Genomic DNA, 13,749 nt, shown 5'->3' with positions numbered 1-13,749 from the left:
ATAATCGGTCTTCTCACAAAAACATCTGTAGCTTCTGAACCGTTTGACCTACAAATTCGTATGACCACTCCCTGGAAAGGGGAGACCCTCACGAACACGGTGGTGTTCTCAATTTATCTCTACGTCCCCCACAAGTGTCAGGGGACCCGTCTGAAGTCGGAACCCTTTATGTGCCAACTTCTGTTTGTAGAATCCAAAATCTTTGGGCAACAAACTAATGTGACCCCACTTGTCACAATGTTCTCAGTTTTGCCCTACGTTCCCCACAAGTGTCACGGGACTAATCTGAAGGTAACAGGTACTGATTAAAATGATAGATTTTTTAACCAGGGACCTCTCGCACCCTAAGCCATAATCGTACACTAACACCAAGGGATCCGTTTGGTCAAATAATTTTCACTTTCCACAAAAATGACGGTCAGGATATGAATCGATGTCTCCATGTTGCTAGCGAGCTTCACATAGCATTGGTGGTATAGTGGTGAGCATAGCTGCCTTCCAAGCACTTGCCCCGGGTTCGATTCCCGGCCAATGCAGAGCATGACATATTCGCTAGTTTTAGGGGCTGGGTGTAATTTCAAGTCTATTACATTGGAATCAATCTTCGTGGAAGTACGATTTGCTCTTACTTTTTGCAGGTTTTCTAAATGAAGTGCAACATTGAGCCAACTAGTGAATATCACAATAGATTAGCTGTCCATCGCCTAAACCATTCAGCCACCTCGTCCTGCGCCCAAGAGGTGGCTGTTTGCGACCAGTGGCCTGAGATCTGCCTGTCTGAGCTTGTTAAAAGATCTGCAAAAGGGCTCATCCGGGATTTGAACCCGGGACCTCTCGCACCCTAAGCGAGAATCATACCCCTAGACCAACGAGCCTTACACAATAACAAAATAGTTTTGCTTTCTGCGGCAATGACAATGAGGATATCCATTGTTCTTGTCCATGGTGCTTGGAAAGATTGAACCTCATGTGAGTGTTTGTGCTATACTTGTGAGCATAGCAGTCTTCCAAACTGTTGACCAGGCTTCAGTTCAAATCTTTTGTATTTCATCTGCTGTGTTTTTCACATTCTGTCTTCTTAAGCCGCGACAGCAAACTGATGATGAGTGTTGACAAATGAATATTGAGCAAAATGAGATCAATTAATATTTTAAAAGAGAAACTGAAAAAATAAAACTTCAAAAAGAATGGAGCTCATTTATTTTGAGTTGACTGATGCATCAGTACGTGAATCAAAGTAAACGAATGTAAAAAATACCCATTCAAATCGATCAGTTTTCAACTAGAGAGATTGAGATGTGTCGCATCTGTCTCAAGCCTCCATAACTGTTTATGTTACACCTCCACATCTGCAATGAAAGGTGGTGGAGCTAGAGCGGTGTTAGTCAAACCATGAGACATACCTATAATCGGTCTTCTCACAAAAACATCTGTAGCTTCTGAACCGTTTGACCTACAAATTCGTATGACCACTCCCTGGAAAGGGGAGACCCTCACGAACACGGTGGTGTTCTCAATTTATCTCTACGTCCCCCACAAGTGTCAGGGGACCCGTCTGAAGTCGGAACCCTTTATGTGCCAACTTCTGTTTGTAGAATCCAAAATCTTTGGGCAACAAACTAATGTGACCCCACTTGTCACAATGTTCTCAGTTTTGCCCTACGTTCCCCACAAGTGTCACGGGACTAATCTGAAGGTAACAGGTACTGATTAAAATGATAGATTTTTTAACCAGGGACCTCTCGCACCCTAAGCCATAATCGTACACTAACACCAACGATCCGTTTGGTCAAATAATTTTCACTTTCCACAAAAATGACGGTCAGGATATGAATCGATGTCTCCATGTTGCTAGCGAGCTTCACATAGCATTGGTGGTATAGTGGTGAGCATAGCTGCCTTCCAAGCAGTTGACCCGGGTTCGATTCCCGGCCAATGCAGAGCATGACATATTCACTACTTTTAGGGGCTGGGTGTAATTTCAAGTCTATTACATTGGAATCAATCTTCGTGGAAGTACGATTTGCTCTTACTTTTTGCAGGTTTTCTAAATGAAGTGCAACATTGAGCCAACTAGTGAATATCACAATAGATTAGCTGTCCATCGCCTAAACCATTCAGCCACCTCGTCCTGCGCCCAAGAGGTGGCTGTTTGCGACCAGTGGCCTGAGATCTGCCTGTCTGAGCTTGTTAAAAGATCTGCAAAAGGGCTCATCCGGGATTTGAACCCAGGACCTCTCGCACCCTAAGCGAGAATCATACCCCTAGACCAACGAGCCTTACACAATAACAAAATAGTTTTGCTTTCTGCGGCAATGACAATGAGGATATCCATTGTTCTTGTCCATGGTGCTTGGAAAGATTGAACCTCATGTGAGTGTTTGTGCTATACTTGTGAGCATAGCAGTCTTCCAAACTGTTGACCAGGCTTCAGTTCAAATCTTTTGTATTTCATCTGCTGTGTTTTTCACATTCTGTCTTCTTAAGCCGCGACAGCAAACTGATGATGAGTGTTGACAAATGAATATTGAGCAAAATGAGATCAATTAATATTTTAAAAGAGAAACTGAAAAAATAAAACTTCAAAAAGAATGGAGCTCATTTATTTTGAGTTGACTGATGCATCAGTACGTGAATCAAAGTAAACGAATGTAAAAAATACCCATTCAAATCGATCAGTTTTCAACTAGAGAGATTGAGATGTGTCGTATCTGTCTCAAGCCTCCATAACTGTTTATGTTACACCTCCACATCTGCAATGAAAGGTGGTGGAGCTAGAGCGGTGTTAGTCAAACCATGAGACATACCTATAATCGGTCTTCTCACAAAAACATCTGTAGCTTCTGAACCGTTTGACCTACAAATTCGTATGACCACTCCCTGGAAAGGGGAGACCCTCACGAACACGGTGGTGTTCTCAATTTATCTCTACGTCCCCCACAAGTGTCAGGGGACCCGTCTGAAGTCGGAACCCTTTATGTGCCAACTTCTGTTTGTATAATCCAAAATCTTTGGGCAACAAACTAATGTGACCCCACTTGTCACAATGTTCTCAGTTTTGCCCTACGTTCCCCACAAGTGTCACGGGACTAATCTGAAGGTAACAGGTACTGATTAAAATGATAGATTTTTTAACCAGGGACCTCTCGCACCCTAAGCCATAATCGTACACTAACACCAACGATCCGTTTGGTCAAATAATTTTCACTTTCCACAAAAATGACGGTCAGGATATGAATCGATGTCTCCATGTTGCTAGCGAGCTTCACATAGCATTGGTGGTATAGTGGTGAGCATAGCTGCCTTCCAAGCAGTTGACCCGGGTTCGATTCCCGGCCAATGCAGAGCATGACATATTCACTACTTTTAGGGGCTGGGTGTAATTTCAAGTCTATTACATTGGAATCAATCTTCGTGGAAGTACGATTTGCTCTTACTTTTTGCAGGTTTTCTAAATGAAGTGCAACATTGAGCCAACTAGTGAATATCACAATAGATTAGCTGTCCATCGCCTAAACCATTCAGCCACCTCGTCCTGCGCCCAAGAGGTGGCTGTTTGCGACCAGTGGCCTGAGATCTGCCTGTCTGAGCTTGTTAAAAGATCTGCAAAAGGGCTCATCCGGGATTTGAACCCAGGACCTCTCGCACCCTAAGCGAGAATCATACCCCTAGACCAACGAGCCTTACACAATAACAAAATAGTTTTGCTTTCTGCGGCAATGACAATGAGGATATCCATTGTTCTTGTCCATGGTGCTTGGAAAGATTGAACCTCATGTGAGTGTTTGTGCTATACTTGTGAGCATAGCAGTCTTCCAAACTGTTGACCAGGCTTCAGTTCAAATCTTTTGTATTTCATCTGCTGTGTTTTTCACATTCTGTCTTCTTAAGCCGCGACAGCAAACTGATGATGAGTGTTGACAAATGAATATTGAGCAAAATGAGATCAATTAATATTTTAAAAGAGAAACTGAAAAAATAAAACTTCAAAAAGAATGGAGCTCATTTATTTTGAGTTGACTGATGCATCAGTACGTGAATCAAAGTAAACGAATGTAAAAAATACCCATTCAAATCGATCAGTTTTCAACTAGAGAGATTGAGATGTGTCGTATCTGTCTCAAGCCTCCATAACTGTTTATGTTACACCTCCACATCTGCAATGAAAGGTGGTGGAGCTAGAGCGGTGTTAGTCAAACCATGAGACATACCTATAATCGGTCTTCTCACAAAAACATCTGTAGCTTCTGAACCGTTTGACCTACAAATTCGTATGACCACTCCCTGGAAAGGGGAGACCCTCACGAACACGGTGGTGTTCTCAATTTATCTCTACGTCCCCCACAAGTGTCAGGGGACCCGTCTGAAGTCGGAACCCTTTATGTGCCAACTTCTGTTTGTATAATCCAAAATCTTTGGGCAACAAACTAATGTGACCCCACTTGTCACAATGTTCTCAGTTTTGCCCTACGTTCCCCACAAGTGTCACGGGACTAATCTGAAGGTAACAGGTACTGATTAAAATGATAGATTTTTTAACCAGGGACCTCTCGCACCCTAAGCCATAATCGTACACTAACACCAAGGGATCCGTTTGGTCAAATAATTTTCACTTTCCACAAAAATGACGGTCAGGATATGAATCGATGTCTCCATGTTGCTAGCGAGCTTCACGTAGCATTGGTGGTATAGTGGTGAGCATAGCTGCCTTCCAAGCACTTGCCCCGGGTTCGATTCCTGGCCAATGCAGAGCATGACATATTCACTTGTTTTAGGGGCTGGGTGTAATTTCAAGTCTATTACATTGGAATCAATCTTCGTGGAAGTACGATTTGCTCTTACTTTTTGCAGGTTTTCTAAATGAAGTGCGACATTGAGCCAACTAGTGAATATCACAATAGATTAGCTGTCCATCGCCTAAAACATTCAGCCACCTCGTCCTGCGCCCAAGAGGTGGCTGTTTGCGACCAGTGGCCTGAGATCTGCCTGTCTGAGCTTGTTAAAAGATCTGCAAAAGGGCTCATCCGGGATTTGAAGCCGGGACCTCTCGCACCCTAAGCGAGAATCATACCCCTAGACCAACGAGCCTTACACAATAACAAAATAGTTTTGCTTTCTGCGGCAATGACAATGAGGATATCCATTGTTCTTGTCCATGGTGTTTGGAAAGATTGAACCTCATGTGAGTGTTTGTGCTATACTTGTGAGCATAGCAGTCTTCCAAACTGTTGACCAGGCTTCAGTTCAAATCTTTTGTATTTCATCTGCTGTGTTTTTCACATTCTGTCTTCTTAAGCCGCGACAGCAAACTGATGATGAGTGTTGACAAATGAATATTGAGCAAAATGAGATCAATTAATATTTTAAAAGAGAAACTGAAAAAATAAAACTTCAAAAAGAATGGAGCTCATTTATTTTGAGTTGACTGATGCATCAGTACGTGAATCAAAGTAAACGAATGTAAAAAATACCCATTCAAATCGATCAGTTTTCAACTAGAGAGATTGAGATGTGTCGCATCTGTCTCAAGCCTCCATAACTGTTTATGTTACACCTCCACATCTGCAATGAAAGGTGGTGGAGCTAGAGCGGTGTTAGTCAAACCATGAGACATACCTATAATCGGTCTTCTCACAAAAACATCTGTAGCTTCTGAACCGTTTGACCTACAAATTCGTATGACCACTCCCTGGAAAGGGGAGACCCTCACGAACACGGTGGTGTTCTCAATTTATCTCTACGTCCCCCACAAGTGTCAGGGGACCCGTCTGAAGTCGGAACCCTTTATGTGCCAACTTCTGTTTGTAGAATCCAAAATCTTTGGGCAACAAACTAATGTGACCCCACTTGTCACAATGTTCTCAGTTTTGCCCTACGTTCCCCACAAGTGTCGCGGGACTAATCTGAAGGTAACAGGTACTGATTAAAATGATAGATTTTTTAACCAGGGACCTCTCGCACCCTAAGCCATAATCGTACACTAACACCAAGGGATCCGTTTGGTCAAATAATTTTCACTTTCCACAAAAATGACGGTCAGGATATGAATCGATGTCTCCATGTTGCTAGCGAGCTTCACATAGCATTGGTGGTATAGTGGTGAGCATAGCTGCCTTCCAAGCACTTGCCCCGGGTTCGATTCCTGGCCAATGCAGAGCATGACATATTCACTTGTTTTAGGGGCTGGGTGTAATTTCAAGTCTATTACATTGGAATCAATCTTCGTGGAAGTACGATTTGCTCTTACTTTTTGCAGGTTTTCTAAATGAAGTGCGACATTGAGCCAACTAGTGAATATCACAATAGATTAGCTGTCCATCGCCTAAACCATTCAGCCACCTCGTCCTGCGCCCAAGAGGTGGCTGTTTGCGACCAGTGGCCTGAGATCTGCCTGTCTGAGCTTGTTAAAAGATCTGCAAAAGGGCTCATCCGGGATTTGAAGCCGGGACCTCTCGCACCCTAAGCGAGAATCATACCCCTAGACCAACGAGCCTTACACAATAACAAAATAGTTTTGCTTTCTGCGGCAATGACAATGAGGATATCCATTGTTCTTGTCCATGGTGCTTGGAAAGATTGAACCTCATGTGAGTGTTTGTGCTATACTTGTGAGCATAGCAGTCTTCCAAACTGTTGACCAGGCTTCAGTTCAAATCTTTTGTATTTCATCTGCTGTGTTTTTCACATTCTGTCTTCTTAAGCCGCGACAGCAAACTGATGATGAGTGTTGACAAATGAATATTGAGCAAAATGAGATCAATTAATATTTTAAAAGAGAAACTGAAAAAATAAAACTTCAAAAAGAATGGAGCTCATTTACTTTGAGTTGACTGATGCATCAGTACGTGAATCAAAGTAAATGAATGTAAAAAATACCCATTCAAATCGATCAGTTTTCAACTAGAGAGATTGAGATGTGTCGTATCTGTCTCAAGCCTCCATAACTGTTTATGTTACACCTCCACATCTGCAATGAAAGGTGGTGGAGCTAGAGCGGTGTTAGTCAAACCATGAGACATACCTATAATCGGTCTTCTCACAAAAACATCTGTAGCTTCTGAACCGTTTGACCTACAAATTCGTATGACCACTCCCTGGAAAGGGGAGACCCTCACGAACACGGTGGTGTTCTCAATTTATCTCTACGTCCCCCACAAGTGTCAGGGGACCCGTCTGAAGTCGGAACCCTTTATGTGCCAACTTCTGTTTGTAGAATCCAAAATCTTTGGGCAACAAACTAATGTGACCCCACTTGTCACAATGTTCTAAGTTTTGCCCTACGTTCCCCACAAGTGTCACGGGACTAATCTGAAGGTAACAGGTACTGATTAAAATGATAGATTTTTTAACCAGGGACCTCTCGCACCCTAAGCCATAATCGTACACTAACACCAACGATCCGTTTGGTCAAATAATTTTCACTTTCCACAAAAATGACGGTCAGGATATGAATCGATGTCTCCATGTTGCTAGCGAGCTTCACATAGCATTGGTGGTATAGTGGTGAGCATAGCTGCCTTCCAAGCAGTTGACCCTGGTTCGATTGCCGGCCAATGCAGAGCATAACATATTCACTAGTTTTAGGGGCTGGGTGTAATTTCAAGTCTATTACATTGGAATCAATCTTCGTGGAAGTACGATTTGCTCTTACTTTTTGCAGGTTTTCTAAATGAAGTGCGACATTGAGCCAACTAGTGAATATCACAATAGATTAGCTGTCCATCGCCTAAACCATTCAGCCACCTCGTCCTGCGCCCAAGAGGTGGCTGTTTGCGACCAGTGGCCTGAGATCTGCCTGTCTGAGCTTGTTAAAAGATCTGCAAAAGGGCTCATCCGGGATTTGAACCCGGGACCTCTCGCACCCTAAGCGAGAATCATACCCCTAGACCAACGAGCCTTACACAATAACAAAATAGTTTTGCTTTCTGCCGCAATGACAATGAGGATATCCATTGTTCTTGTCCATGGTGCTTGGAAAGATTGAACCTCATGTGAGTGTTTGTGCTATACTTGTGAGCATAGCAGTCTTCCAAACTGTTGACCAGGCTTCAGTTCAAATCTTTTGTATTTCATATGCTGTGTTTTTCACATTCTGTCTTCTTAAGCCGCGACAGCAAACTGATGATGAGTGTTGACAAATGAATATTGAGCAAAATGAGATCAATTAATATTTTAAAAGAGAAACTGAAAAAATAAAACTTCAAAAAGAATGGAGCTCATTTATTTTGAGTTGACTGATGCATCAGTACGTGAATCAAAGTAAACGAATGTAAAAAATACCCATTCAAATCGATCAGTTTTCAACTAGAGAGATTGAGATGTGTCGCATCTGTCTCAAGCCTCCATAACTGTTTATGTTACACCTCCACATCTGCAATGAAAGGTGGTGGAGCTAGAGCGGTGTTAGTCAAACCATGAGACATACCTATAATCGGTCTTCTCACAAAAACATCTGTAGCTTCTGAACCGTTTGACCTACAAATTCGTATGACCACTCCCTGGAAAGGGGAGACCCTCACGAACACGGTGGTGTTCTCAATTTATCTCTACGTCCCCCACAAGTGTCAGGGGACCCGTCTGAAGTCGGAACCCTTTATGTGCCAACTTCTGTTTGTAGAATCCAAAATCTTTGGGCAACAAACTAATGTGACCCCACTTGTCACAATGTTCTCAGTTTTGCCCTACGTTCCCCACAAGTGTCACGGGACTAATCTGAAGGTAACAGGTACTGATTAAAATGATAGATTTTTTAACCAGGGACCTCTCGCACCCTAAGCCATAATCGTACACTAACACCAAGGGATCCGTTTGGTCAAATAATTTTCACTTTCCACAAAAATGACGGTCAGGATATGAATCGATGTCTCCATGTTGCTAGCGAGCTTCACATAGCATTGGTGGTATAGTGGTGAGCATAGCTGCCTTCCAAGCACTTGCCCCGGGTTCGATTCCTGGCCAATGCAGAGCATGACATATTCACTTGTTTTAGGGGCTGGGTGTAATTTCAAGTCTATTACATTGGAATCAATCTTCGTGGAAGTACGATTTGCTCTTACTTTTTGCAGGTTTTCTAAATGAAGTGCGACATTGAGCCAACTAGTGAATATCACAATAGATTAGCTGTCCATCGCCTAAACCATTCAGCCACCTCGTCCTGCGCCCAAGAGGTGGCTGTTTGCGACCAGTGGCCTGAGATCTGCCTGTCTGAGCTTGTTAAAAGATCTGCAAAAGGGCTCATCCGGGATTTGAAGCCGGGACCTCTCGCACCCTAAGCGAGAATCATACCCCTAGACCAACGAGCCTTACACAATAACAAAATAGTTTTGCTTTCTGCGGCAATGACAATGAGGATATCCATTGTTCTTGTCCATGGTGCTTGGAAAGATTGAACCTCATGTGAGTGTTTGTGCTATACTTGTGAGCATAGCAGTCTTCCAAACTGTTGACCAGGCTTCAGTTCAAATCTTTTGTATTTCATCTGCTGTGTTTTTCACATTCTGTCTTCTTAAGCCGCGACAGCAAACTGATGATGAGTGTTGACAAATGAATATTGAGCAAAATGAGATCAATTAATATTTTAAAAGAGAAACTGAAAAAATAAAACTTCAAAAAGAATGGAGCTCATTTACTTTGAGTTGACTGATGCATCAGTACGTGAATCAAAGTAAATGAATGTAAAAAATACCCATTCAAATCGATCAGTTTTCAACTAGAGAGATTGAGATGTGTCGTATCTGTCTCAAGCCTCCATAACTGTTTATGTTACACCTCCACATCTGCAATGAAAGGTGGTGGAGCTAGAGCGGTGTTAGTCAAACCATGAGACATACCTATAATCGGTCTTCTCACAAAAACATCTGTAGCTTCTGAACCGTTTGACCTACAAATTCGTATGACCACTCCCTGGAAAGGGGAGACCCTCACGAACACGGTGGTGTTCCCACTTTGTCTCTACGTCCCCCACAAGTGTCAGGGGACCCGTCTGAAGTCGGAACCCTTTATGTGCCAACTTCTGTTTGTAGAATCCAAAATCTTTGGGCAACAAACTAATGTGACCCCACTTGTCACAATGTTCTAAGTTTTGCCCTACGTTCCCCACAAGTGTCACGGGACTAATCTGAAGGTAACAGGTACTGATTAAAATGATAGATTTTTTAACCAGGGACCTCTCGCACCCTAAGCCATAATCGTACACTAACACCAACGATCCGTTTGGTCAAATAATTTTCACTTTCCACAAAAATGACGGTCAGGATATGAATCGATGTCTCCATGTTGCTAGCGGGCTTCACATAGCATTGGTGGTATAGTGGTGAGCATAGCTGCCTTCCAAGCAGTTGACCCGGGTTCGATTCCCGGCCAATGCAGAGCATGACATATTCACTAGTTTTAGGGGCTGGGTGTAATTTCAAGTCTATTACATTGGAATCAATCTTCGTGGAAGTACGATTTGCTCTTACTTTTTGCAGGTTTTCTAAATGAAGTGCAACATTGAGCCAACTAGTGAATATCACAATAGATTAGCTGTCCATCGCCTAAACCATTCAGCCACCTCGTCCTGCGCCCAAGAGGTGGCTGTTTGCGACCAGTGGCCTGAGATCTGCCTGTCTGAGCTTGTTAAAAGATCTGCAAAAGGGCTCATCCGGGATTTGAACCCAGGACCTCTCGCACCCTAAGCGAGAATCATACCCCTAGACCAACGAGCCTTACACAATAACAAAATAGTTTTGCTTTCTGCGGCAATGACAATGAGGATATCCATTGTTCTTGTCCATGGTGCTTGGAAAGATTGAACCTCATGTGAGTGTTTGTGCTATACTTGTGAGCATAGCAGTCTTCCAAACTGTTGACCAGGCTTCAGTTCAAATCTTTTGTATTTCATATGCTGTGTTTTTCACATTCTGTCTTCTTAAGCCGCGACAGCAAACTGATGATGAGTGTTGACAAATGAATATTGAGCAAAATGAGATCAATTAATATTTTAAAAGAGAAACTGAAAAAATAAAACTTCAAAAAGAATGGAGCTCATTTATTTTGAGTTGACTGATGCATCAGTACGTGAATCAAAGTAAACGAATGTAAAAAATACCCATTCAAATCGATCAGTTTTCAACTAGAGAGATTGAGATGTGTCGTATCTGTCTCAAGCCTCCATAACTGTTTATGTTACACCTCCACATCTGCAATGAAAGGTGGTGGAGCTAGAGCGGTGTTAGTCAAACCATGAGACATACCTATAATCGGTCTTCTCACAAAAACATCTGTAGCTTCTGAACCGTTTGACCTACAAATTCGTATGACCACTCCCTGGAAAGGGGAGACCCTCACGAACACGGTGGTGTTCTCAATTTATCTCTACGTCCCCCACAAGTGTCAGGGGACCCGTCTGAAGTCGGAACCCTTCATGTGCCAACTTCTGTTTGTAGAATCCAAAATCTTTGGGCAACAAACTAATGTGACCCCACTTGTCACAATGTTCTCAGTTTTGCCCTACGTTCCCCACAAGTGTCACGGGACTAATCTGAAGGTAACAGGTACTGATTAAAATGATAGATTTTTTAACCAGGGACCTCTCGCACCCTAAGCCATAATCGTACACTAACACCAACGATCCGTTTGGTCAAATAATTTTCACTTTCCACAAAAATGACGGTCAGGATATGAATCGATGTCTCCATGTTGCTAGCGGGCTTCACATAGCATTGGTGGTATAGTGGTGAGCATAGCTGCCTTCCAAGCAGTTGACCCGGGTTCGATTCCCGGCCAATGCAGAGCATGACATATTCACTACTTTTAGGGGCTGGGTGTAATTTCAAGTCTATTACATTGGAATCAATCTTCGTGGAAGTACGATTTGCTCTTACTTTTTGCAGGTTTTCTAAATGAAGTGCAACATTGAGCCAACTAGTGAATATCACAATAGATTAGCTGTCCAACGCCTAAACCATTCAGCCACCTCGTCCTGCGCCCAAGAGGTGGCTGTTTGCGACCAGTGGCCTGAGATCTGCCTGTCTGAGCTTGTTAAAAGATCTGCAAAAGTGATCATCCGGGATTTGAACCCAGGACCTCTCGCACCCTAAGCGAGAATCATACCCCTAGACCAACGAGCCTTACACAATAACAAAATAGTTTTGCTTTCTGCGGCAATGACAATGAGGATATCCATTGTTCTTGTCCATGGTGCTTGGAAAGATTGAACCTCATGTGAGTGTTTGTGCTATACTTGTGAGCATAGCAGTCTTCCAAACTGTTGACCAGGCTTCAGTTCAAATCTTTTGTATTTCATCTGCTGTGTTTTTCACATTCTGTCTTCTTAAGCCGCGACAGCAAACTGATGATGAGTGTTGACAAATGAATATTGAGCAAAATGAGATCAATTAATATTTTAAAAGAGAAACTGAAAAAATAAAACTTCAAAAAGAATGGAGCTCATTTATTTTGAGTTGACTGATGCATCAGTACGTGAATCAAAGTAAACGAATGTAAAAAATACCCATTCAAATCGATCAGTTTTCAACTAGAGAGATTGAGATGTGTCGTATCTGTCTCAAGCCTCCACAACTGTTTATGTTACACCTCCACATCTGCAATGAAATGTGGTGGAGCTAGAGCGGTGTTAGTCAAACCATGAGACATACCTATAATCGGTCTTCTCACAAAAACATCTGTAGCTTCTGAACCGTTTGACCTACAAATTCGTATGACCACTCCCTGGAAAGGGGAGACCCTCACGAACACGGTGGTGTTCTCAATTTATCTCTACGTCCCCCACAAGTGTCAGGGGACCCGTCTGAAGTCGGAACCCTTCATGTGCCAACTTCTGTTTGTAGAATCCAAAATCTTTGGGCAACAAACTAATGTGACCCCACTTGTCACAATGTTCTCAGTTTTGCCCTACGTTCCCCACAAGTGTCACGGGACTAATCTGAAGGTAACAGGTACTGATTAAAATGATAGATTTTTTAACCAGGGACCTCTCGCACCCTAAGCCATAATCGTACACTAACACCAACGATCCGTTTGGTCAAATAATTTTCACTTTCCACAAAAATGACGGTCAGGATATGAATCGATGTCTCCATGTTGCTAGCGGGCTTCACATAGCATTGGTGGTATAGTGGTGAGCATAGCTGCCTTCCAAGCAGTTGACCCGGGTTCGATTCCCGGCCAATGCAGAGCATGACATATTCACTACTTTTAGGGGCTGGGTGTAATTTCAAGTCTATTACATTGGAATCAATCTTCGTGGAAGTACGATTTGCTCTTACTTTTTGCAGGTTTTCTAAATGAAGTGCAACATTGAGCCAACTAGTGAATATCACAATAGATTAGCTGTCCAACGCCTAAACCATTCAGCCACCTCGTCCTGCGCCCAAGAGGTGGCTGTTTGCGACCAGTGGCCTGAGATCTGCCTGTCTGAGCTTGTTAAAAGATCTGCAAAAGTGATCATCCGGGATTTGAACCCAGGACCTCTCGCACCCTAAGCGAGAATCATACCCCTAGACCAACGAGCCTTACACAATAACAAAATAGTTTTGCTTTCTGCGGCAATGACAATGAGGATATCCATTGTTCTTGTCCATGGTGCTTGGAAAGATTGAACCTCATGTGAGTGTTTGTGCTATACTTGTGAGCATAGCAGTCTTCCAAACTGTTGACCAGGCTTCAGTTCAAATCTTTTGTATTTCATCTGCTGTGTTTTTCACATTCTGTCTTCTTAAGCCGCGACAGCAAACTGATGATGAGTGT

At 42.9% G+C, this 13,749-nt stretch overlaps 14 non-coding genes across 14 annotated transcripts; 6 read left to right on the top strand and 8 right to left on the bottom strand.

The window, feature by feature from the left end:
• The first annotated feature begins 464 nt into the window (after positions 1-464).
• Positions 465-536, top strand: trnag-ucc (transfer RNA glycine (anticodon UCC)). The gene has a single exon. It is a non-coding gene; the product is annotated as a tRNA-Gly (tRNA).
• Positions 537-803: 267 nt separating this feature from the next.
• trnap-agg (transfer RNA proline (anticodon AGG)) lies at positions 804-875 on the bottom strand. The gene has a single exon. It is a non-coding gene; the product is annotated as a tRNA-Pro (tRNA).
• A 993-nt stretch (positions 876-1,868) lies between these two features.
• On the top strand, positions 1,869-1,940 carry trnag-ucc (transfer RNA glycine (anticodon UCC)). Its single transcript has one exon. It is a non-coding gene; the product is annotated as a tRNA-Gly (tRNA).
• Positions 1,941-2,207: 267 nt separating this feature from the next.
• trnap-agg (transfer RNA proline (anticodon AGG)) lies at positions 2,208-2,279 on the bottom strand. The gene has a single exon. It is a non-coding gene; the product is annotated as a tRNA-Pro (tRNA).
• A 993-nt stretch (positions 2,280-3,272) lies between these two features.
• Positions 3,273-3,344, top strand: trnag-ucc (transfer RNA glycine (anticodon UCC)). The gene has a single exon. It is a non-coding gene; the product is annotated as a tRNA-Gly (tRNA).
• Positions 3,345-3,611: 267 nt separating this feature from the next.
• Positions 3,612-3,683, bottom strand: trnap-agg (transfer RNA proline (anticodon AGG)). Its single transcript has one exon. It is a non-coding gene; the product is annotated as a tRNA-Pro (tRNA).
• Positions 3,684-5,016: 1,333 nt separating this feature from the next.
• trnap-agg (transfer RNA proline (anticodon AGG)) lies at positions 5,017-5,088 on the bottom strand. Its single transcript has one exon. It is a non-coding gene; the product is annotated as a tRNA-Pro (tRNA).
• A 1,333-nt stretch (positions 5,089-6,421) lies between these two features.
• Positions 6,422-6,493, bottom strand: trnap-agg (transfer RNA proline (anticodon AGG)). The gene has a single exon. It is a non-coding gene; the product is annotated as a tRNA-Pro (tRNA).
• A 1,332-nt stretch (positions 6,494-7,825) lies between these two features.
• On the bottom strand, positions 7,826-7,897 carry trnap-agg (transfer RNA proline (anticodon AGG)). The gene has a single exon. It is a non-coding gene; the product is annotated as a tRNA-Pro (tRNA).
• Positions 7,898-9,230: 1,333 nt separating this feature from the next.
• On the bottom strand, positions 9,231-9,302 carry trnap-agg (transfer RNA proline (anticodon AGG)). Its single transcript has one exon. It is a non-coding gene; the product is annotated as a tRNA-Pro (tRNA).
• Positions 9,303-10,295: 993 nt separating this feature from the next.
• trnag-ucc (transfer RNA glycine (anticodon UCC)) lies at positions 10,296-10,367 on the top strand. The gene has a single exon. It is a non-coding gene; the product is annotated as a tRNA-Gly (tRNA).
• A 267-nt stretch (positions 10,368-10,634) lies between these two features.
• On the bottom strand, positions 10,635-10,706 carry trnap-agg (transfer RNA proline (anticodon AGG)). Its single transcript has one exon. It is a non-coding gene; the product is annotated as a tRNA-Pro (tRNA).
• A 993-nt stretch (positions 10,707-11,699) lies between these two features.
• trnag-ucc (transfer RNA glycine (anticodon UCC)) lies at positions 11,700-11,771 on the top strand. Its single transcript has one exon. It is a non-coding gene; the product is annotated as a tRNA-Gly (tRNA).
• A 1,332-nt stretch (positions 11,772-13,103) lies between these two features.
• Positions 13,104-13,175, top strand: trnag-ucc (transfer RNA glycine (anticodon UCC)). The gene has a single exon. It is a non-coding gene; the product is annotated as a tRNA-Gly (tRNA).
• The last annotated feature ends 574 nt before the right edge of the window (positions 13,176-13,749 follow it).

The sequence above is a fragment of the Salmo salar genome, unplaced genomic scaffold (genome assembly GCF_965601325.2).
Source record: "Salmo salar unplaced genomic scaffold, fSalSal1 ptg000135l, whole genome shotgun sequence".
Classification (NCBI taxonomy): Eukaryota; Metazoa; Chordata; class Actinopteri; order Salmoniformes; family Salmonidae; genus Salmo; species Salmo salar.
The sequence above is the reverse complement of the archived record's forward strand: the minus strand, read 5'-3'. Positions and strand labels throughout refer to the sequence as shown.